This window comes from Natator depressus, chromosome 2 (assembly GCF_965152275.1).
Source record: "Natator depressus isolate rNatDep1 chromosome 2, rNatDep2.hap1, whole genome shotgun sequence".
Classification (NCBI taxonomy): Eukaryota; Metazoa; Chordata; order Testudines; family Cheloniidae; genus Natator; species Natator depressus.
Window position 1 is genome coordinate 209,009,764 of NC_134235.1, and position 22,438 is coordinate 209,032,201.

A 22,438-nucleotide genomic window follows, 5' to 3' on the forward strand; every position below is an offset into this window, starting at 1 on the left:
CTTCTCAGGCTTAGGCAGAGCCAGTCAGCTCCTATCCTGTTTTCCCTGAGGTTCCTACTGTCCAACAGGAAAACTGGCACCAGAAGTACTCTCTCTTATCCCTTTCTTGTGATACAGCAAGGAGCCAACGGACATGCAGCAAGGAAGTGACAACTGTTCAGAGCGCTCTCAGCTCACATGCGAGCAGCACCTAGGGCTTCAGGGGAAGCAGTTGGAGTTAGTTGATCAGAGAATGGCTATACCTCTTCCCACAATGATGGGGCTGATTCAGACCCTTCAATTTAAAAATCAGAGAGGACAAATTTTCAAATTATAATTATATATTTCTTTTTAACACAGTTGCCCTCAAAGGCCACAGATTTGACATAGCTGAGTTATAGACAATATTTTGTCATAATCCCATTATACCTATTCATATATTATAGGTGAAAGAGGCAGCAACAGCTACAATTAAGATTGCCTAACATTTTCCAGTATAAGCCTCTATTTTCAGTTGTTTATAGCTTTGCCAAGTGCTAGCCATTTGGCCTGAAATTTTACATATTAGCTGTCTGCCTCAGAATGAATTTATTTTGCAAAGTTTCAGCAAAAATAGCTTAGCCGTTTCTGAAAACAAGGTTAGGGGAAAATGTGTATGTTTTATTTGTTTAAAAAATTTCATCTGCTTTATTGAAGTGTTCTAATATCGCCATCTCCTATAGCTGGAACTTGAAATTTGTCAGGGAGGTACCTTTTGCTGCCCTAATGAAAATCCATTGAGATTTTGCTAAATTAAAAGCCTCTTCATATCACCATATGCATGTAGTCAGTGGAGCTGTTTGGTCCAGCCCTAGTATGCCCACTGCACTGGGTATGCTCCCAGGCCTCACTCAGCTTTCTGCATGGTGCAGAGTTAGAGTTCTAGATGGGACAGAAACACAATGACTTCCTCCCCTCCAAGTGCATTATCCCCATGGACTAGATCATAGGTTCTCATGCCCTTTCAATATTACTACATACAGTTGTTAACTACAGTATCATATACTTTTTTTTTCATTCAGTGCCCTTGGAGGTCAGTGACTTGAGGCAGAGAATTAGAAAAAGAGAAAGAACTTCCTTTTGTGTTTGCAGCACTGGACAGGGACTCAGGACCAACTGGGTTAAATTCTTTGCTCTGCCTTAGACATCCTCTGTGATGCTGGGTAAGACACTGTACTGCAATGCATGCATGCAAGGGGACTGAATTATTGTTGCATATGCAACCTTAACTCTGGCATTTTCTAACTTATTAGGTTCATATAAATGGAATTCCTGTTTTTAGGAACAGACATTTATTCTATCCATATCAGCCCCCAGGGAAATCAGAAAACTAGAAGTGTTAATTATAAATCCACCCTTTCCAAGAATAGCTAAAAGTCTTATTTCTTAGACCAGACTTGTTCTTTTTTGCCTAAGGAAGTTTCAGTTTTCCGTTCAGATTTTTAAATTAAACTAGGAGCCTATATCCCAAGAATCCTCTTGAAGTCTGAAAAGAAAGGGTACATCATTTCGTGGAAGTTAGGCATTCCGCAGAGCAATTCTTAAGAGGAATTAGAGTATCAGAAAGTCAAGTAGACTATCTGTTTCCTTCCATCATATTATGCTTGGGCTGATTTCTATACAGACCTGATCCTGACAGATTGTGCAATGCATAGAAGCCCTTTGTATTGAGTAGTAATACAAAACATCATGTTATGTCATGTCACATTATTGTAACAAAGTAGCAGAACATTATGTAGAAAAGGCTGAAATACACATTTCATACTGTATGCTGTGTCAAGGTTAGGTGTTCATTATCTAGGTATATTTATCAAGGTGGGATAGTTGTAAACAGTTACAGAGCCTTGCTTTCTGGCAAGTGGACAGCTATGAACAGAAGTGGAATAGCAGGAGAGCCTGAATAGAGTCTAGAGAGGTGTCCGCAATAAGAAATCGGGAGAAGACACAGCTAACTGCTAGTGGACTAGCACTGACAAGCTGAGTGCCTTCTAGGAGGCAGCAAGTACGTGCAGATGATGGGGAGCAGCAGATTTCAAAGGGTTGTAGTGTAAGAACACTGCAATGTTTTTTGTACAGAGAAGCCTCTACTCTCCATTAAAGGGGAGTAGTGGAGGTTAAATAACATGTTCCTTTTTTAAGGGAGCAATTTCTATTTGAAAATCACACTTCCATCTGAAAAGGTTGTATCTATTTTATAAGTAACCTCTATTATTTACTATACCCGAAAGAGCTTAAAGTAAAAACAGCTTCTCTATTTTTTGGTGTTTATACTTAGTTCATTTGACTTTACTTCATGTATCGTCAATTTGACAGTTTTGTTTATGGTGGACCTTTCCCTGGCACTGCAAGAGGGTTTTTAACAGTGATCACAACAGCAAAGCTGAAAGTGAAGTTGAAATAGACCAACCAAGAGGTAGGCGTGTGCACTGAGAAGGGGTTAGCCCTGAGCCTGTTTAGGAGTGTTGCTCTCAAGCTTGCCCCCAAGACCCTTGTAAACAGCAGTGGGGAGCAAAATCAGTTCCAGGATTCAGCCCTAGAGAGGTCAGATTATATGTTGTTTCTTCCTCTGTTTGGAGGCTTCTTCAGGGATGTACTAAATTAATACATCTCCTGTTCATGCCCCTCCTCCAGCCAGCACAACCCACTTTTCGGGCAGTGGTGGCAAACACACCTGGTGAGGGGAGTTTGCAAAATCTGCCTGCATAGGTGAGGACCTCTGATTATAAGCAGACAAAATAATATAATGTCAGGAAGAATCATGCAAATACTTAAATGCCATATCCTTAGAAGCAGATGTTCTTCTGGAACCATTACAGGATATCCACAGAATTTGGGGATGGGATGGAGAGAAGAGAAGTTCTGCAAACTGTTCAATCAGGGCTCTATCTCAAACATTCTTTTCAAAGACTAACAATTTTCTTATATAGCAGATCTCTGGGGATTATGCAGGGAAGAGTTGGCTGGAAATATGAAAGGAAGTTCACTATTGCTAGGTCCACTGTAGTAGTAGTTACTCATAGATTTACCTTTTCAGCACGTACATGAGTATAGGGAGCTACGTATGTGTGATTTGTAAACTTCTGGTGTACATCTTGAAGGGGAATAGCATCATTAGGGTTTTTCTTTCAGGCAAAATATCTAGATTGATTCTGGGACTTTATGTGGGTGCCATCTTTGCTGAAGAAATGAATGTCTGTTAAATTAACATTGCCTGTAACAATTGAGATTAAGTGAAAGTAGTAAACTAATTGTTAACTAAGACATTGGTACTTAGGTACTCCAAAGGCCCATAACACTTAGGGTAATACTATCAGTAGGAGCTGAAGTAAGTGGAAATATATTTAATCATGACTGGAGGGAAGCATTGATGGCAGACATAATAAGCTCTTTTTGTTGTTTTTAATGTAGCTGTCTGGAAGGGAGGTAGTAACATCCGGTTGTGGTCAGTAAGGAGGTGGAGTGTGACAGAACTGAGGTTGTGGATAATGGGGAAACCCACTTCCCTGTATATAGACATTTTGTAATTCATTGTGGCCTTTCTGAAGAATCTTGGACTGCTGACATTCTCCTTGTCACCTGAAGTTGTGGCTGTGGAGTAGCTAAGGATTGTAACATGTCAAACTGTTGCAGATAATGGTTCAGAGACTTGGCATAAATGACAGACTAACAAGGCCAGGTTACACTGCATCATCATGGGAAGCAGTTATTGATTTTCTTCTTAGTCTTTTTCTATTTGTTTTTGTTGTTCCTTTTTTTAAAAGAAATAGGAAAGGTGTAACTAAACTAGGAAAAGCAAGCTAAGAAAAATTCTGGAAAGGGTGTGTGGGAGCTCAGAAGTCAGTGCTGCTCACACGTTTTGTGAGACTGTGGTGCTAAATAGTGTGTCAGATTCACATTTCAAACATTCTGTAGCTCCATTGGTCACTCATGCCTGTTCAAATGTGATCCATTGGGCTGGAGGTTGACATCCATTCAGACACAAAAGGTACTTAAATCTTTGCTTGAAATCCTTTGGTTATGAATTGATTGTGTGGAGTATAGATGTTTGTAAAAGCACTGAAAGTAGTGTTGAATCACATTATGTTGTACATTAAGGTGAGGTAGATGGACAGATCTAACCATAGTCCATAATGAGTCATGATGCAAACCCTTTGATATTTTTCAAGGAGGACTTGGAGAGATATTTATAGCAAACATATTGCCTCCATAAGGATGATCTGCTACAGTAGTGATGTCAGTCAACCTCTATGAATCCATCCCGTATGTATTTGAGAATCACTGTATGTTGTGTTACAGCTTAGGGTATATGTGCATTTTGAGCTGGAGGTGTAAAGTCCAGCTCAAGTAGACATATCTGCGTTAGCACTGATTGAGCTGGTGCATTAAAAGTAGAGTATAGCCATCATGGCATGAGCAGTGGCTGCCTTGGATACGTACCTAGCATCTTGGATGGGTACATACTGTGATAGCTAGGCCCTACGGCCACTCATGCTCCCGTAGCCACACACTACTTTTAGTGTGCTGTCTTAGTGAGAGCTAGTGTGGGTATGTCTCCTTGAGCTGGAATTTACACCTGTAGCTCAAAATTTAGATGATAATTGCACTTTTCTTTTACTACACTAATATGTGTGTGTGGGCTGTCCTGCCTCTCGTCAACTCTATTATGGAACACAATGATAGTGCATCAAAAAATTAATAATGAATTGGCCAGGAACTGGGTAAAATCACCTAATATATTTAGAAATATACTCAATAGAGTTGTACAAGCCAACTAAATAACAAACAGAGCAATGCTGGATTCTTTCTAACATGGAGTCCGTGATGTAGACTACTTCAACCTGCCTACAAAATATAATCAGTAATTATACTGTTATGTTTGAAAAACTTAACTTTATTTTTATTGCTGTACTTATATTTATGTGTTAAGTTTCTGGGTGCTTTTCAAGTTTTCTGAAGCATCCCAGAGGGTTATTTATTTGTGTAACACTTTTTGCCTCTTAGGTTAATAAAGAGCTGGATTTTAATCCTTGCTCTCTCAAAAGTGTTTTTAGAATATGGAAGTACTCATTCTCTCTCTAAAACAGAAGCATTGATATTTAGTGGTATAGTAAAGTAGCATGGGTTCATTTGAGTTTGCAAAATCCCACATCACTGGATCTTCTACAAACATGAGAATCTGTATAGATTATAATATTTAGTGGCATGATAATGTAAAGTTAGGGAATATGTATACTTGAACAATTTTAAATTTTTCTATGTGTAATCTAAACATAAAACCAACTTGACAGGGGAAGAAAATTCTGATCAGTTCGTAGATTCTATGCTCTTTTATCTTTTAGAAAAACATTCAATCTTGATTTTAAAATTGTCAGTGATAGACAATCCACCATGATGCATGGTAAACTGTTCCAGTGGTTAATTACTCTTACCATTAAAATTGTATGCCTTATTTCCAGTCTGAATTTGTCTAGCTTCAACTTCCAGCCACGGGATCTTGATGTACCTTTCTCTATTAGTTGGAAGAGCTCACTACTAAATACTTCTTCCCTGTGAGGTACTTATAGACTGAAATTGTTGCCTTTTACTCTCTGTGTTACTAAATAGATTGAGCTCCGTGAGTCTGTCACTAAAAGGCATGTTTTCTAATCCTTCAATCATTCTTGTGGCTCTTCTCTTTCCAATTCATTAACATCCTTCTTGATTTGTGGACAGTAGAACCGGACACAGTATTCCAGCAGTGAACATCTATCCTGTAAGAATGGTATACATTATTTGTTCCTAGATATATACATTTACATTTAGCCATATTAAAACACACATTGTTTGCTTGTGCCCAGTTTACCAAGCAATTCAGATCACTCTGAATCATTATTTACTACTCCGCCAATTTTTGTGTCATCTGCAAACTTTATCAGTGATGATTTTGTGTTTTCTTCCAGGTCATTTATAAAACAGTTAAATAACATAGGGCCAAGAATCAGTCCCTGCAAGACATCACTAGAAACAGACCTGCTCCTGGATGATTCCCTGTTTATAGTTGCATTTTGAGACCTATCAGTTAGAAAGTTTTTAATCGATTTAATGTGTGCTATGTTAATTTTATATCGTTTCAGTATTTTAATAAAAATGTCATGTGGTACCAAGTTGTTTGCCTACAGAGGTCTAAGTATGTGATGTAAACACGACTACCTTTAATCAATCAAATTTGTAATCTCATCAAAAATAGATATCAAGTTAGTTTCAAGGATCTGTTTTCCATAAACCCATGTTGATTTGCATTAATTACATGACCCTTATTTACTTATTTATTATTCAAATATCAGATCAGCTGCTCCATTATCTTGCCTGGGATTGATATCAGACTGCCAGGTCTATAATTACCTGGGTCCCATATGAGTCATCCTGTTTACCCTTTTAAAACTGTCACAACATTAGCTTTTTTCCAGTCTTCTGGAACTTTCCCAATGCTCCAAAACTTATTGAAAATCAACATTAATGGTCCCGTGAGCTCCTCAACCAGCTCTTATAAAACTCTTGAATGCAAATTATCTGATTTTAAATTGTCTATCTTTAGAAGCTTCTGTTTAACATCCTCCAGGGATACTAGTGGGATGGAAAGAATGTTATCATCACTATAGATGAAACTATAGCATCTGTTTTTTCCCCCCCTAATACAGAACAGAAATATTTATTGAATACTTCTGCCTTTTCTGGATTATTATTGATAATTATACCATTTCCATATTGTAATAGACCAGTACTATTGTCAAGATTCCTTTTTTTCCTAATATATTTTTAAAAAGCTCCTTTTTATTGTTTTTAACTCTACTGGCCATAAATTTCTCCTTGTGTCCCTTGGCTTCCCTAATCAATTTTCTACAATTTCTAATTTCTGATTTATATTAATTACTCACAACTTCCCTGTTCTTCCATTTCTTGTATTTTATTTTATTTTAGAGCTGCCATCACTACCCTTGAAGCCCAGGTCGTGTTTTAACCAGCATAGCTTTCTTCCACTTTTTGAGCATCTAGTAAGGTGTTCTTAAATGATTCCCAATTATCATATGCATTTTTCTGATTAAATACTTCCTCCCAGCTAATTTGCTCATAATTGTTTTCAGCTTTGTGAAATTGGCCTATGTATATTATTGGTTTGGGTTTTATTCTACTTGCACTTTATAAATGTGATCAAGAATGATCACTTATACCTAAGCTACAGTTAATTTTTAGTTCTGTGATCATACGTCCATGGGCAGCTAGGACTTCAGATATGATTGTTTGACAAGAAAACATAGTTCTTCTGTTTCAGGGCTGTAAGGCTCATTCTCTCATATGAAATAGGGTTGCTGATTTATCTAAAAGCATTTTCTGTATTCTGCTTGTTCTGTTTGTGTTCAGGCTTTTCTTGTTTTTGTGTGTGTTTAATGCTACTCACACAGACTTCTCTGTTTGGACTGCCCCATGTTCCGTTCTTTTTCATGGAGAATTTTGAAATTTTTGTTTTTCATTCCAAATCAGAATAAAACCAGATTTTGAACAACCAGAATCCTTCACAAAACAGGCTTTTCTCCATCCAGTTCTTGTCTGATACACACTGACTCCTGCTCGAATATAGCCCATCGGCGGGCTTGATAATAAATCTAACTTTTAGTATGCATTTTTGACACTTTCCTAAGAGATTTTACAGTTGCCTCCCCTGACATGTTTTGCCCACACAGCTTTTCAATCGTCCTGGGCTGTTGAGTAATAGGATTTTTCCCGTCTGGAAACCAATTGAGTCTTGCTAATCTGTTTTCAGAAGAACTATATTTTAATTTGACATTAGTTCAATAATATTTTAATTTATTCAAAATCTGAAGCAAGATTGGTGGTCTATTGAGTAGCCTTGATTATTTTAGAAAGTTCTGTACTTAGTTAGTTCTTTGGCACAGAAGTAGACCCAGGATATTGTGTGAATCCTGTGATGAAAATTAATTAGGATAAGTTGGGGAATTTTTCAGAGAAGTTGTATGAACCATTTACAAAAAAAAAATCATTTTGCTAATGGAATAATTACTCACATTTGATGGTACTCCTCATCTTGTAGGATCCCAAAACACTGTACTAACTCTTTATATTGTGCCAATATTGCTCCCCACAATGTGAAAAGATGCCACATCTTTTATGAAACTTGGCAGCTGCTTAATAGCACACTTCATTTAGGGCAGGATTTGAAGAGGAGTACTGTATTCAAGTGGAACTTGGTGGGTGATAATTTAGGAAGACATACTATAATTATGCACTTGGAAACTGGCACACTTTTCACAAGTACGGAGGGATCTGTCCTGAGAAGTCACAAGTAGACTGTACCTGCAACAGCATAGTGCCTCTCATAACCACTGGTTTTTTTGTACTAACTCAGAGGGAAGAATGCTAGCCACTGAATCCGCACCAATTCATGCAGGAATCCTCCCCTCATACAAATTCTGTTCTGGTTATACTGCTTAGCTTCTGAGATGTGAGATGCTCTCAGAACAATGAGCTTTTCGCTTTTTGGTCAGTAGTTCAAATCCATCAATTAATAGATTAATAGATTTTAAGGACAGAAGGGACTATTATGATCATCTATTCTAATCTGTTCTCCTGCATATCACAGGCCATAGAATTTCACCAAATGCTTCCCTAGGTAAATTGTTCCAATGGTGAATTATCTTAACTGTTAAAAAGGTGCACCTTTGTTCTGATTTGAATTTGTCTGGCTTCAGCTTCCAACCATTATGTTATGGTTATGCTTGTTATGCTTTTGATTGCTAAATTAATGAGCCCTCTATTTTCAGAAATCGATTCCCCATTTTGGCACTTGTAGACTGTAATCAATTCACTTCTTAACCTTGTCTTAGATAAACCTAAACAGATGGAGCTTCTTTAGTCTCTCACTGAAAGGCAGGCTTTCAGATCTTGAATCATTCTTGTACCTCTATTCTGAATCTTTTCCAATTTGTCAATTTGCCATTTTAAAGACAACATGCCTCTTAAGTCCTTCAGAGATCAGTAGTAGATTGTTTTGAATTCCATTTTTACCAGGGACAACTGGTAGGTAACTACTCCTCCTCCTATGTAAGGCAGAAGACCATCTCCTAATTATACCCAAATTCACATCTTATGCCAACCAGTTTGCATCCTGGCTTTCATTATGTCAGTCAGTCTGCAGAAAGCCTCCTCTCAGCCCTATCTGCAGCCACACTGAGCTCCCTGGCTTTTATGGTGCCCACTACCACCCTTTGCTATGTTAGACTGCCCTGGTCACCCAGCATCATATGGTAGCTCTTTAGCAGCGAAGTCATACCCATTTTTTTTCCTTTCCACAGTACAGCAATGATTTGGACTGGAAAGACACGGAATTGGTATTTCATTGTGGAGGTGTTCATCTGTGGATATTCTGGGTATGCAGGGGTCAGAGGTCTCTCTTTAGCTTTCCAGTAGCCCTCTGGACTTCCACAGAGATAATATTGGTGGATGTGGCATCTTTAAGCAAGATGGGGATGTGGTGTTTTTCTTTATCTTGATGACTGATTTGTCTGGACCACTTCCTTTGCAGAGACAGAACAAGAAGCAGCCAGGTTAAGGCTAAGATTTCAGATTGGCTTTTTTGGACAAAAAAGGACAAGAATGTATTCACTCCCCTAGGATACTCTGAGGCACAGCAAAGGATTGTATTCCACTCTCTGAAAAGAATCCTAAAATGAGATCTGTATTTCTATTATCCAGAGTCTCTCTCAGTTCTTAGAGTGCTCTCCAAGTGTCCTTGGTCTATCACAGTGTTATATTAGGATCTGGTCTCCTGATCCTACTTCAACCTTAAACACTTTCAGCAATTTTTCCTTAGGTCAGGGGTAGATGATGACAATCTGTAAACTCCATATCTTTTCTCACTCCTTAGCTAGTCAGGGAATCTCTTATCTGGTGGCTGGATCGGAGGAAACTTTCAGGGAATTTCCCATTCGGGATCCATACAGTATCTGTATCACACTGGATGCCAATCTTTCCAAGTGTGGAGGGTCACAGGAAAAATATATAGTCCTGGTACTGTTGTGATAACTGGGCCTACAAATTTATTCTAATTGTGAGCTCAACTGTATAAAGTACATGAAAGTTCATGAGATGGCACAATAATGTATAGTAATTAGGAGGAGAGATTGCTCAGTGGTTTGAGCATTGGCCTGCTAAACCCAGGGTTGTGAGTTCAATCCTTGAGGGGGCCATTTAGGGATCTGGGGCAAAAATTGGGGATTGGTCCTGCTTTGAGCAGGGGGTTGGACTAGATGACCTCCTGAGGTCCCTTCCAACCCTGATATTCTATGATTCTAATGCAAAATGTTAATGGCAAAAAGTATAAAAGGGAGACAGACTGAATTAGTCCACACAAAAATGCCTACTAATATAACTCAAGGATTGTGTTAAAATCATGCTTGGTAAACAAGAGAAGCGTGGAACCAGAAATCAATGAACCAAAATCGGTGTGTCAGAAACTAGGCCTAATTGATAGACAACATAATGAGGGGATGGACTATTCCATCCACCATTCCCTTTGTGGGTCCTTAAGAAGGTTTTGGGAACTTAAAACTACTAAACTACTAAAACTAAAGCTGACTACTGGCGTGAGCTTTACCATTATGGCTGCCACCCACCCTGTCTCTTGGGACACCAGTCATTTGTTATCCTTGACAGATGGCTGTACCAGAGCGGGCCGCACAAAGGACCAAGATGACACTGCAATCTCTACCAGCTCCAGCAGAATCCCAAACACCACTTGGGATGTAAGACTGTCAAAAATGCTTTTGTGTGTTCTTTTCCTGACCCACCTTATGTCTTCTCCTTTTTCCTTCTCTCGAATAAGAGTCTGACTTAGTCATCCAAGACTGTATATTTTACAACACTGCTGTAAGTCTGTAACCAGAATAGGGTCCCCAATTTTGGTTGGATGTATTCCTGGAGGTTTCATCACATGACAAATTTTAATAAAAGATGAATCTTTAATTCCTGGAGATTCCAGGACAACCTTGGAGGGCTGGCAACCCTAGACCAGAAAGAGGCAGCTAAAAGCAGCCCTATGCTGGTACGAGTTTGCCAGATCTCAGATTCGATAAAATCATGTTCTATGCCGGTCTTTTTCCAGTGTTCATCCTTGGGTTCATTGAGGGGGCTTTCTCAACTGGATCTTCTGAGTAGCAGTGCAGAGTCACATGCTCTTCATCCACCAAGTCTTCCAGAACATCCTCCATAGTCCCTACCTCCTTGTCTTGACCCTCATCAGCATCCTGAAGGCTGGTAGGCATGAGGAGGGGGTTGTGCAGCCCTTGACTGCACCTTGTCCATCTTGTAGAAGGGGCATGTACAACAAGCTCTCCTGACTGAGTCTTTTGTCCTCCTATATAAGAGCCTCAGGTGTTCTTGGCATTGGGCTGGAGCGTGCTGAATGACTGCTTTAGTCTTTGTGAAATTTCCTGTTAGAGCTGTTTTTCTGCTGCTCCGTGTGAAGTCATGGAGAGTGATGTACTCCAGCCACACATTGATCAGTACCTGGGTCAGCAAGCCAAGCAGCTGCTCTGAGCAGGATTCATGCAGCTGAAAGCTGTTCTGATGTAGTCAGTGCAGCTTACCAACAAGTGCCGACAAGCTGGCGACAGGCAACAGTTGCCCTGCTGATGTCTAGGAAACTCCCAGAGGATGCAGCCAGCTACCGTCTCATCTCTCTCCTCTCAACCACCAGCAGGCTCTTGGAAGGGGCACTGCTCCGCCTTCTGTCTGACATTATCAAAGATATCCTCCCAGTGGAGCAGGAAGGATTTTGCCTGATGAGAAACTGCTGTGATCAAATAGTTTCACTCACCGACCACATTGAGGCAGGATTCCAACATAAATTGAAGACAGGGATTGCCTTTGTTGATTTGTCCTCGGCATGTGATACTGTCTGGAGAGACGGCCTCCTCCTCAAGATCTCCCACGTCATTCACTGCTGGCGAACGATCTGTCTCTTGGTGACGATGACCAGGGACCGCCACTTTAAGGTACACCTTAATGGCCAGATCAGTAGACCAAGAACTCTTAACTCAGGCACCCCTCAGGGCACTGTACTGGCCCCAATACTTTTTTTCTATACACCACGTATATACCAGAGACAGAGTTGAGGAAATTTTGTGTATGCTGATGACATTGCCCTAGCTACTCAGCACACAAGTTTCCATATAATCAGCTGCACTCTAACCCAAGATCTTAGCAAAATGGCTGATTATTTCCAATGCTGAAACTTTGAGCTAACCTGAAAAAAATTCATGGTGACCGCTTTCCATCTGAACAATAAAATGGCTAATACCAAACTTAATGTGCAGTTCTGTGGTGAGAGTGTCAGCCATGAGGCTAACCCAAAGTATCTCGGCATTACACTTGACCTTTCAACAATACCTCGTAAACATCACGCACGATAAGGTTAGGTCTCGTGTCACTTATAATGAAACATCATGGGGCTCCAGACCATGGATCCTACAAACCGCAACAATAGTCTTGGCACGTTCTACGGCATAAATGATCAAGTACATCATATCTGAGTATCCCCCTTCATTCTTTTGCCGGAAGCTTGAAGGACATTCACCAGCTCACTGCTGCAGGAACATGCTAGCTATCAAATCTAGATATAAATTTGTAATCATTGCTACCTACCCAAGCCATACGAAAGAAGTAATACAGCTCATTACTACCGGTGAAAATGAGGACAGGGATCTTTATGTATTGGGTAAGGGTCAGGAAGAAACGCATTTAGAGCATTGTGGGAATGGGGGAAAGACTACTGAAACTTGAGACCTGACACACATCCCTTACCTCTGCCCTCAGTAAATGGTGTGTACTTACCTACATCCCTCAGATGTGCTAATTTACTTGTTCTCTGTTGCCTTCAGACATGTGCTTCTGGAGTTTAGATGTAGACAACGGGGGTTATGGCACAACCGCAAACATGGACACATGTATAGTTGTTAGTATAGCTGTAACCTCAGTGTGAGAGAAGCAGCAGAAACACACAGGACACAGAGAAAGAACAAAGAAGGTTCCAGACACAGCCAGAGAAGCCTGAGTAGCCTGACCTTGAGGAAAAAGAAGCTGAGAGAGAGAGCTGTTGGGTAAAGAGAAAGAGGCTTTAAACTGTGAGCAAAGAAACTGTTTCCTGTTGTTTGAGTTTTATTGTGTTGAGGGAAACAAGACTTTGAACATTCTTTGTAAATAAACAGGACTGTACAAAAGAAATACTTGACTCCATCACCAATCTTTCCTTCAAATGGAAACAACCCATTAGATCCTGAAAATTGGGTACCCATTCCAATCAAAAATGGATAACCGTATAAAGGTCTTGAAGATTCATTTAACTGGAACCTTACCTTTTTGTAAGTTATGGTTTCTATTTATTTTATTTAGCCATGTATGCCCCAAGAATGAGTAAGTGTAACACCAAATATTACGAGACTCAGCAACACTGTTTCTTTCAGTTTGAGAAGTTTAACTCTGTTATGATGGTATACGTTTGGGAAGTACTAAAACTGGCTGGCCCAGGAAGTGAATGAAACTGCACGGGCAAGGGAGCAGAGCAGTTTAATTGTTTTCTGTTGGCTGAGGAGTTATCCCTCATTCTGCTCTGATGGAATGGAACCACAGAAAATAATTATTCTGTAAAATGCTCTCTTTTGTGCAGCCTGTGTGAAGAACAGGTTGTGACGCTGTATGGAATATGGATGACCATTTATTATAATATTGATACCAATATTGTAGAAATTGCAAAGAATCTTACAAGATATTCCATGTAAGGTATCAGTGGCTAAATATGATAAACATGATTATATGTATGTATAATCTTTGTATTGTGAGTTATAAATATGTGTGGTATATTTGTATTTCAAACTTGTGTTGTGTATCTCGGTGACACCCCCAGACAGATTAGTATCAGCACTATTCAGCCTGCTTGATGGCCTATCAAAGACAATCAACTAGCAATGAACCCACTGAGAGAAGCCAGGGGTTACATCTATAAATCAGCAGGAGATGTAAGGACATGTCTGTGGACAGGGGACTGCAAATGCTTTACCGTGCCCACATACTGTAGGTTTGTGTTTGGGACAAAGGAAGTATAAGCCACATGGCACGAACCTGGGTGGATGCATTGATTTTTTTGAAATTATTAATCTGTTTTTGACACTGAATAACTGTCTTTGGTAATTATTGTCTCTGGCACATCAATAATGGAAACTTGCTCAGTTTGCAAGGGACAAGAACAAAAAACATAACCTAAAGCTTTGCCTGTAGCTAATTGGTTTTATAGTTAAAATACAAGATTTATTTGTGTCAGTTCAGAAGGGCCCCGGGGGAATGATTCTGTATGATATGTTTGGTAATTCTGTAGTCAAAAATTAGAGTAAAAATGTACCACAGAACTAGACAGGATAGACAGACACATAAAGAAACAGCTCTGAAGCAATAATACTTTTAAATATTAACTTATATGTGAAAAACAATAAATATCCTATTTCAAGGACAATGAAACAATAAACTGCTGAGAATTTCTGATACTGTAAATGTAATAGACTTACTGTTCTAGTTACCCATGAAATGTCATCTCACAGCTGCATTCAAAATCAGCGATAGGGACCAAAAGGGTTAATGGCTATTAACATAAAAATAAGAATAAACTCAAAGCTTTTCTCTCTTGAATTGTTAGAAGAGATATATCAGAAACAACTTTATGGTTTTCAGCAAATAACAATACGCAGAGGAGGAAGATGGTAAGGTGTAACCTGCAGCTGCTGTTGCGGAGAAACTCAGTTTCCTATGTTAGGGAATGTTATGTTAGGGAATCTCAGTAGAGTTAATTTTTTAGGATTTGTGCTCATTTGTGCTCTGTTTTCAGAAAAATCCAAAGGAAAAAAATGTGCATAAAAAACTCCAGAGTTGGTGTATGTAATTTACAAATGAAAATGATAAGGTCTGGATACTACTCAGCTGATTACACCTTATTCGGACATGTTGTATGTTGGTGTAAATAGTCAGCAACCCTGTGATACTACCATTCCTTGTCTCATCTTGCAAAGCACATCTCACTAGGCTTCTAAAGTAATAGGGCCATATAATTGTTGCAAACATGATTTCATTTAACTTGGGTATATGGATTAAACAGGATTTGAAAATTGCTTAACTTTGTGCTAGCATGAGGACCAGACTTTAATGTTCCACACTGAAATCTATTGCAAACCATCTGGGAATGAATCACTACAAAACTGTGGATCTGTGTCAAAACACAAGAAAGAACATACAAAATTTAGTAAACTTTAGTCTGTACACTGTTGCTGAGCTGTGTATGTATCTTGACATAGAATACAATAAAATACAAATATAGGGTGTGATCATCTTCAAACCATTCTGAAAACCCCAAATATACACATTTTACTTTCTTGATTATCCAACAGCTCAAAAGCATCTTTAAATAACTGTTTTTTCTTCTTTTTTATTCATGATGTCAAACCCATCTGGTTTCTTTCTGTTGTGGATGTGTTTGACGCCAGAGTTCACAGCTGTGTTTCCACCAACTCAAATCTCTGCTCCAAAATTTAAACTCTGCCAATAATTTCATCGAGCTTGGCATCCATAACTGTTATGGCCAACTGTACTATGTCAGGCATTATGTGAAAAGTTTTGATCAAACTGAACTTATATTATTATCTATCTGGATAGCCTATCTTTTTGAGGCTCTGGCTATTCAGGGCAAGAAACATGTAGAAATTAGAATAATGGTATTTGGGATGCATGGGTCACTGAGAATTTTGTTTATAAATGTCCTGCTTTTATGAATCATAGACATTTCATGGTTAGGGCTGAATCTCATTATCTGAATTTCTCAAAGAAGTAGCAAAGCTTCCAAAAGCAGCACATTAAAAACAGACTTAAAAATTCACTTGTATGCAGAATTAATCTGAGCTGTCCTTGAACTATGTTCCTTTCATTTCACTATTTCTCACTTGGCATCAGTGCATCATCTCCATAGACTTGCAAAGGAGTCTATTATAAAAAAAACAAAAAAACCACCCTGTTTTTATGTTTAAACAATTACAGGTAGTGAACAGAGTGGTAAATGTCATGGAGTACAAGTGTTAGTGAAATATGTTTTTAATTATTACTATACTTGTCATATTTAATTTCTTGAATTCAGCCATACCCTAAAGATGGTTTATCCCATAGATTAAATTCCCCCCATAATGATGTATAATTAATACACTACTAAAATAAAAATAAAATTTTAATTTTATTTGTAAGCTAGTGATTTCAAAGATCTTCCTTCCTCAAACTCCTTCATCTATTCTAAGACAATAGTAAGGTTTACATCTTTCTGGTCTGTGATTGTATAGAGGAGAGCGAAGGTAAGACAAGATTATGACGATCAACAGATGGCTCAGGCAGTGGTGTTTATAAGGAGGGCTTTGGGATGTTTGACCACTGGGAGGCATTCATGGACAGAGGACTGTTCTCGTCGCGTAGACTGCCCTTGAATAAGGAGGGTAATACACGTCTGGGATAGAGGTTGGTACAAATGATTAAAAGAGCCTTAAACTAGGAATTTGGGGGAGATAGTTGGGAGATGCTCATGCAATCTCCATGCCTGATTCAAATATTGAACAGGAGGAAAATCAAGTAAAGAGGATATAGCAATGGAGAAGGGAACAAAAGAGTGTAGGAGAATGGACAACAAGAGGAATGATTGTGCCAATACCACTGGCAGTAACAGGTAGGTGATACTGGCAGTGAAATGATTGTACCTAATTGGGCAAGGAATATGGTTGAAGCCAAGAAGAAACAACTGAGATGTCTGTACACCAATGCAAGGAGCCTGGGTAACAAAACAGAAGAACTAGAGCAACTGGTGCAGGAAGTGAAACCAGATATGATAGGGATAAGGGAAACATGGTGGAATAGTAGTTGTGACTGGAATACGGGTTTTGATGGATATGTGCTGTTCAGGAAAGACAGAAATACAGGTGTAGATGGTGGAGTAGCCTTGTATATTAATGACAAAGTAGACTAAGGAAATGAGAAGTGATGGAATGGATAAAATGGAATCTATGTGTGTCAAATCACTATGGGGAAGAATGGTTACAGAGGCTCCACTGGGACAGTGCTTGGGATCTGCTACAGAGCTCCAGGATCCTATTTGGATATATAGAGAGAACTTTTTCATATTTGTAATGAAATAAAGACTACTGGGAATTGTGTGATTATGGGAGACCTTAATTTCCCAGATATAAATTGGAGGGCAAGTGCTACTAATAATGATAGAGCCCAGATATTCCTGGGTATGATGGATTTCTTCACCAAATAGTCACTGGACTAACAAAGTGATTTAGTGTTGGTAAGTAGCAAGGACCTCATAGAACAACTGGTTGTAGAGGGCAACCCTGGATAGAATGATCATGAGTTAATTCAGTTTAAATTAAATGGAAGGATAATCAAAGGTAGGTCTGCAAACAGGGCCCTTGATTTCTAAAGGGCAAACTTAAAAAAAATTAAGGGAATTAGGGAAGAAATCCCTAATGGAAATGGACTGAAGAAATCCAGGATCTGAATATGGAGGAGACTTGGAATTACTTTGTCAAACTTGCAGAAACTATCTGAAGCCTCTATCCCAAGGAAGGGGAAACAATTTGTAGGGAAGGGTTACAGAAAAAAATTGGATAAACAAGCAACTCAAACAGGTTATTAAGAGAAAGCAAGAAGCCTACAAGGGATGAATCAGCAAGGAAAGCTACCTCTTGGAGGGCAGAATATGTAGGGATAAAGTGAGAACTGCCAAAAGCAAGGCAGAGTTGGCATTTACAAAGGAAATTAAAACCAATAGTAAAAGGTTATTTAACCAGATAAATAAAAAGAAAACAGGGAAAGAAAAGTGGGACCACTAAGGATTGAAGATGAGGTAGAGATAAAATATAATCCTGGTATGGCTAATGGGAACAAGGATATGGCCAATAATGAGGTTTTTTTAATGAATCTTTAAAGTCAGAGGTTGTACCCTATGACTGGAGAACTGCAAATATATAGTACCTATATTTAAGAAAGGGAAAAAAAAGTGATCTGGGAAACTACAGGCCTGTTAGCTTGACCGCGATTGTATGCAAAGTCTTAGAACAAATCGTGGAAGAGAGAGTAATTAAAGACATAGAGGTGAACAGTAATTGGGATAAAATGCAGCATGACTTTATGAAAGAACACATCAGACCAACCTGATCTCTTTCTTTGAGAAGATTGTTCACATTAGAAACTCAAATTAATGGAAATTTAGGGTATGGCTACACTTGCAGATGTAGAGTGCTTTGAGTTAAACCAGCCTTTGGAGAGCACAGTAGGGAAAGCGCTGCAATCTGTCCACACTGACAGCTTCAAGTGCACTGACGTGGGCACATTTGCGGCACTTGCAGCGGCATTGGGCACGGTGCATTATGGGCAGCTATCCCAGCATGCAAGTGACTGCAACGTGCTTTTCAAAAGGGGGTGGGGTGGGGTGTACTGTGACAGGGAGTGTGTTGTGTGTATGTGGGGGGAGAGAGAGTGGGTTTTTGGGGGGCTAAGAGCATGTCACCATGCTGTCTTGTAAGTTCAGACAGCAGCAGACCCCTTCCTCCCCCGCCTCTCCCTCTCACACAGCATTCCACACTAATGGTTGCTTTGTCTCGGAGCAGATAAGCAGCCGGCTGTCAGAAACGGAGCTTTCAAAGGGCATATCCGCGTTCCTACAGTGATTCAAAAACAATGACAAGAGTGGCCGCTTGACTTAAGGGGATTATGGGACGTTTCCGGAGGCTGATCAGAGCGCAGTAATGCAACACCTTGTTCACACTGACGCCTGGGCGTTGTAGCCAAGGCACAGCAAACATTATTCCACTCGCCGAGGTGGAGTATCAGGAGCGCTGTAGCTGCGGAGTCAGAGCGCTTTACGTGCCTTGCCAGTGTGGACGGGTAGGGCGCCCGGGGCTGCTTTAATGTGCTCTAACTCGCAAGTGTAGCCAAGCCCTTAGTAGATCTAATCTGCATGGATTTCAATAAAGCATTTGATACAGTTCCACATGGGAAATTATTAGTTAAATTGGAGAAGATTGGGGATTTAATACAAAAGAAGTGAAAAGTAAATAAGGAACTGGTTAAAGGGGAGACTGTGATGGGTCATACTAAAAGGTGAACTGTCAGACTGGAGGAAGGTTACCAGTAGAGTTCCTCAAGGATCAGTCTTGGGACCAATCTTATTGAATATTTTCATTAATGACCTTGGTACAAAAAGTGGGAGCGTGCAAATAAAATTTGTGGATGACACAAAATTGGGAGGTATTGCTAATAACAAAGCAGGACTGGGATATCATACAAGAAGATTTGGATGACATTGAAAACTGGACTAATAGAAATGGGATGAAATTTATTAGTGCAAAGTGAAAGCTCGTGCACTTAGGGACTAGCAACAAGAAAACGGCGAATGCAGTCCTAGGATGTATCCGGTGATGTATTTCTGGAAGAGATGGAGAAGTGTTATTACCACTTTCCAAGGAACTGGTGAGACCTAATATGGAATACTGTGTGCAATTCTGGTCTTCCATGTTTACGAAAAATGAACTCAAAATGGAACTGGTGCAGAGAAGGGCTACTAGAATGATCAGAAGAATGGAGAACTTACCATACAAGAGGAGACTTAAGGAACTTGGCTTGTTTAGCCTAACAAAATGAAGATTGACAGGAGATATGATTGCTTTCTATAAATACAACAGAAGGATAAACACCAGGGAGGGAGAAGAGTTATTTAAGTTATGGATCAATGTTGGCACAAGAACAAGTAGATATAAACTAGCCATCAATATGTTTAGGCTTGAAATTAGAAGAAGGTTTCTAACCATCAGAGGCGTGAAGTTTTGGAACAGCCTTCCCAGGGGAGTAGTGGGACAAAATCCTAACTTGTTTCAAGATTGAGCTTGATAAGTTTATGGAGGAGATGGTATGATGAGGTTTCCTACAATGGCATGTGGCCCACCTGTGACTGTTATAGCAAACATCTCCAGTGACCATAGATAGGACAGGATTATAGGACAGGGTGGGCTCTGAGTTACTACAGAGAATTCTTTCCTAAGCGTCTGACTGGTGGGTCTTGCCCACATGCTCAGGGTCTAATTGATTGCCATATTTGGGGTTGGAAAGAAATTTTCCTTCATGTCAGATTGGCAGAGATCCTGGGGGTTTTTCACCTGCCTTTGTAACATGGGGCACAAGTCACTTGCTGGTTTGAATTAGAGTAGATGGTGGATTCTCTGTAACGTGAATTCTTTAAATCAAGATTTGAGGACATCAGTAACTCAGCCAGAGTTTATGGACCCACTTCTACAGGAGTGGGTGGATGGGGTTCTGTGACCTGCAGTGTGCAGGAAATCAGACTGGATGATCATGATGGTCCCTTCTGTCCTTAAAGTCTGTGTTACTAGAAAATAATTTGTGTATACATACCTCTTAAGGAGGGAAAATTTTTAATAATAAATGATTGATTGGCATTGAGACCCAGTTGAAATACCACCAATATTACTGATGTTTTTGAATATTTTGTCCCTAAATCCAAATGTGTGCGTAACTTACAATCCCATATTATATATATCGGAAAGCCTGATTCCACGCTGCAGTATATTTGTTGCGGATGTGATTTAGTTCTTTAGTGTATGGCATATAACAGCTTTGTGTAATGTAAATAAAATTGTGGAACTTTTTTCATTGCTCTTGTTATGATTGTATGAATAGTTTCCTGAAACAAGTTCCCTTTCTTTTTAGGTGTGTTACACCTTAATTCATGCTCCTGTTTTATTTTCTTACCTAAAGCTATTAAAAATGGCTATGGAAATATACTGCTAAAATTCAGCTTTTTTAAAAAAAATTGGAGGGATAAAAAGCTTTTCTTGCTGGTTGCAAGATGACTGACTGGAAAAACAGTTATTCTTATTCATTTAAGTATTACACTAAGAGGCCATTAGAATTTCATACAGTTCTGTTTTCTTTATCTGATATATTCCTTCAGGCATTTCACAGATACCTTGCAAGAGATAGACAGGAACAAAGGGAATCTTACATCAACATTGTTATTTGTCAGAGGGCTGTTCTACACTGGGAACTTACATTGGCCTAGTTATGTCTCCGAGGGGTGTGAAAAATCTACAGCTGCAGAGACATAGCTATGCTGACTTAACCCGCAGTGTAGACAGTGCTAGGCCTGTGGAAGAGTTCTTTCATAAACCTAGCTATTGCCTCTCAGGGAAGTGGGTTAACTACAGCAATGGGAGAACGCTCCTGTTGCTGTTGTGAATGTCTACAATGAAGCTGCTGCAACTGTGCCACTGTAGCATTTTAAATATAGACATACCCTTACACTTAAACTTACTGAAGAAATACAAGACTATTGAGAGTCACATTATAGCATTGTTGCTTCTCCCTTCTGTAGTCAGCCTAATAGACTTTAAAGAAACTCACAGCTAACATGTTAGGGTTTGTTGTTGTTTTCTGTTTCCTAAATGGAACAAGAGAGAAAAGGAAGGCGGGGAAGGAATCTAAAATAACTGTATTGGGTTACTTTCTCTGTTGCTCCATAAAATTCTCAATTTCATACTCCCTGCTTATATGTCAGGACTGAAGTATATGAGTATAAATAGTTTGGGTTCACCCCCTGCCCACTGCTGTGTTAAAGTGTTCTGGTTTGGTTTTCCTCTTCTAAATTGCTGTCTGCTACATTTAATTGTGTAGTCATGCTATATTTTAATTACTCAGAGCCTGGAGGAAGAAAACTTTTTCCTATGTATTTTTCCCTGGGCTCTGATGTGAACTCTTATTTTGAAATAATATCTGCAGTTATTCCGGAGCATTTGCAGCTATATCTGAGTGATACCCTAAGTCAGAATTTAGAACTATTTATGTTAACTGTGTGTTCCTAAACTGAACATGATAAACAACTTCTCTCCACTGAGTCTGGCGCCTTTGCAGTGCCCACCAAATCCAAGGAAGAAGAATTTAATAGTGAAATTTGTGTATAGGAGACCTGCTAGATTCTAGAGGTTTGGACACTTTGCACTGCCTGAGCAGTACAAACAGAACATAATCTAGGGAATTTCCCCTGCAGTGCTGTCGCCTATGCCATCCTCACCCCTTACATCCCTGTGCTGGGAGATGAAAGGTGCAGAGTTCTAACACAATTCTGAGCTGGTTTGTGGTCCTTTAGGGAATGTAATGTAGACTCAGGGCTGTTTCACTTGCATCAGGGCCAGTACAGCTTGAGATTCAGGGAGTCATGTACCTCAGTCCATGCTTTGTGATGAGTGTAGCTTTGCTCAGGGGAGAATCTGTCCCC

The 22,438-nt window shown here is 39.4% G+C and overlaps 1 protein-coding gene across 2 annotated transcripts in view; it reads left to right on the plus strand.

Moving 5' to 3' along the window:
- CRPPA (CDP-L-ribitol pyrophosphorylase A) overlaps nucleotides 1-22,438 on the plus strand; it is a 182,842-nt gene that overhangs the window by 51,210 nt on the left and 109,194 nt on the right. The window lies entirely within an intron of this gene.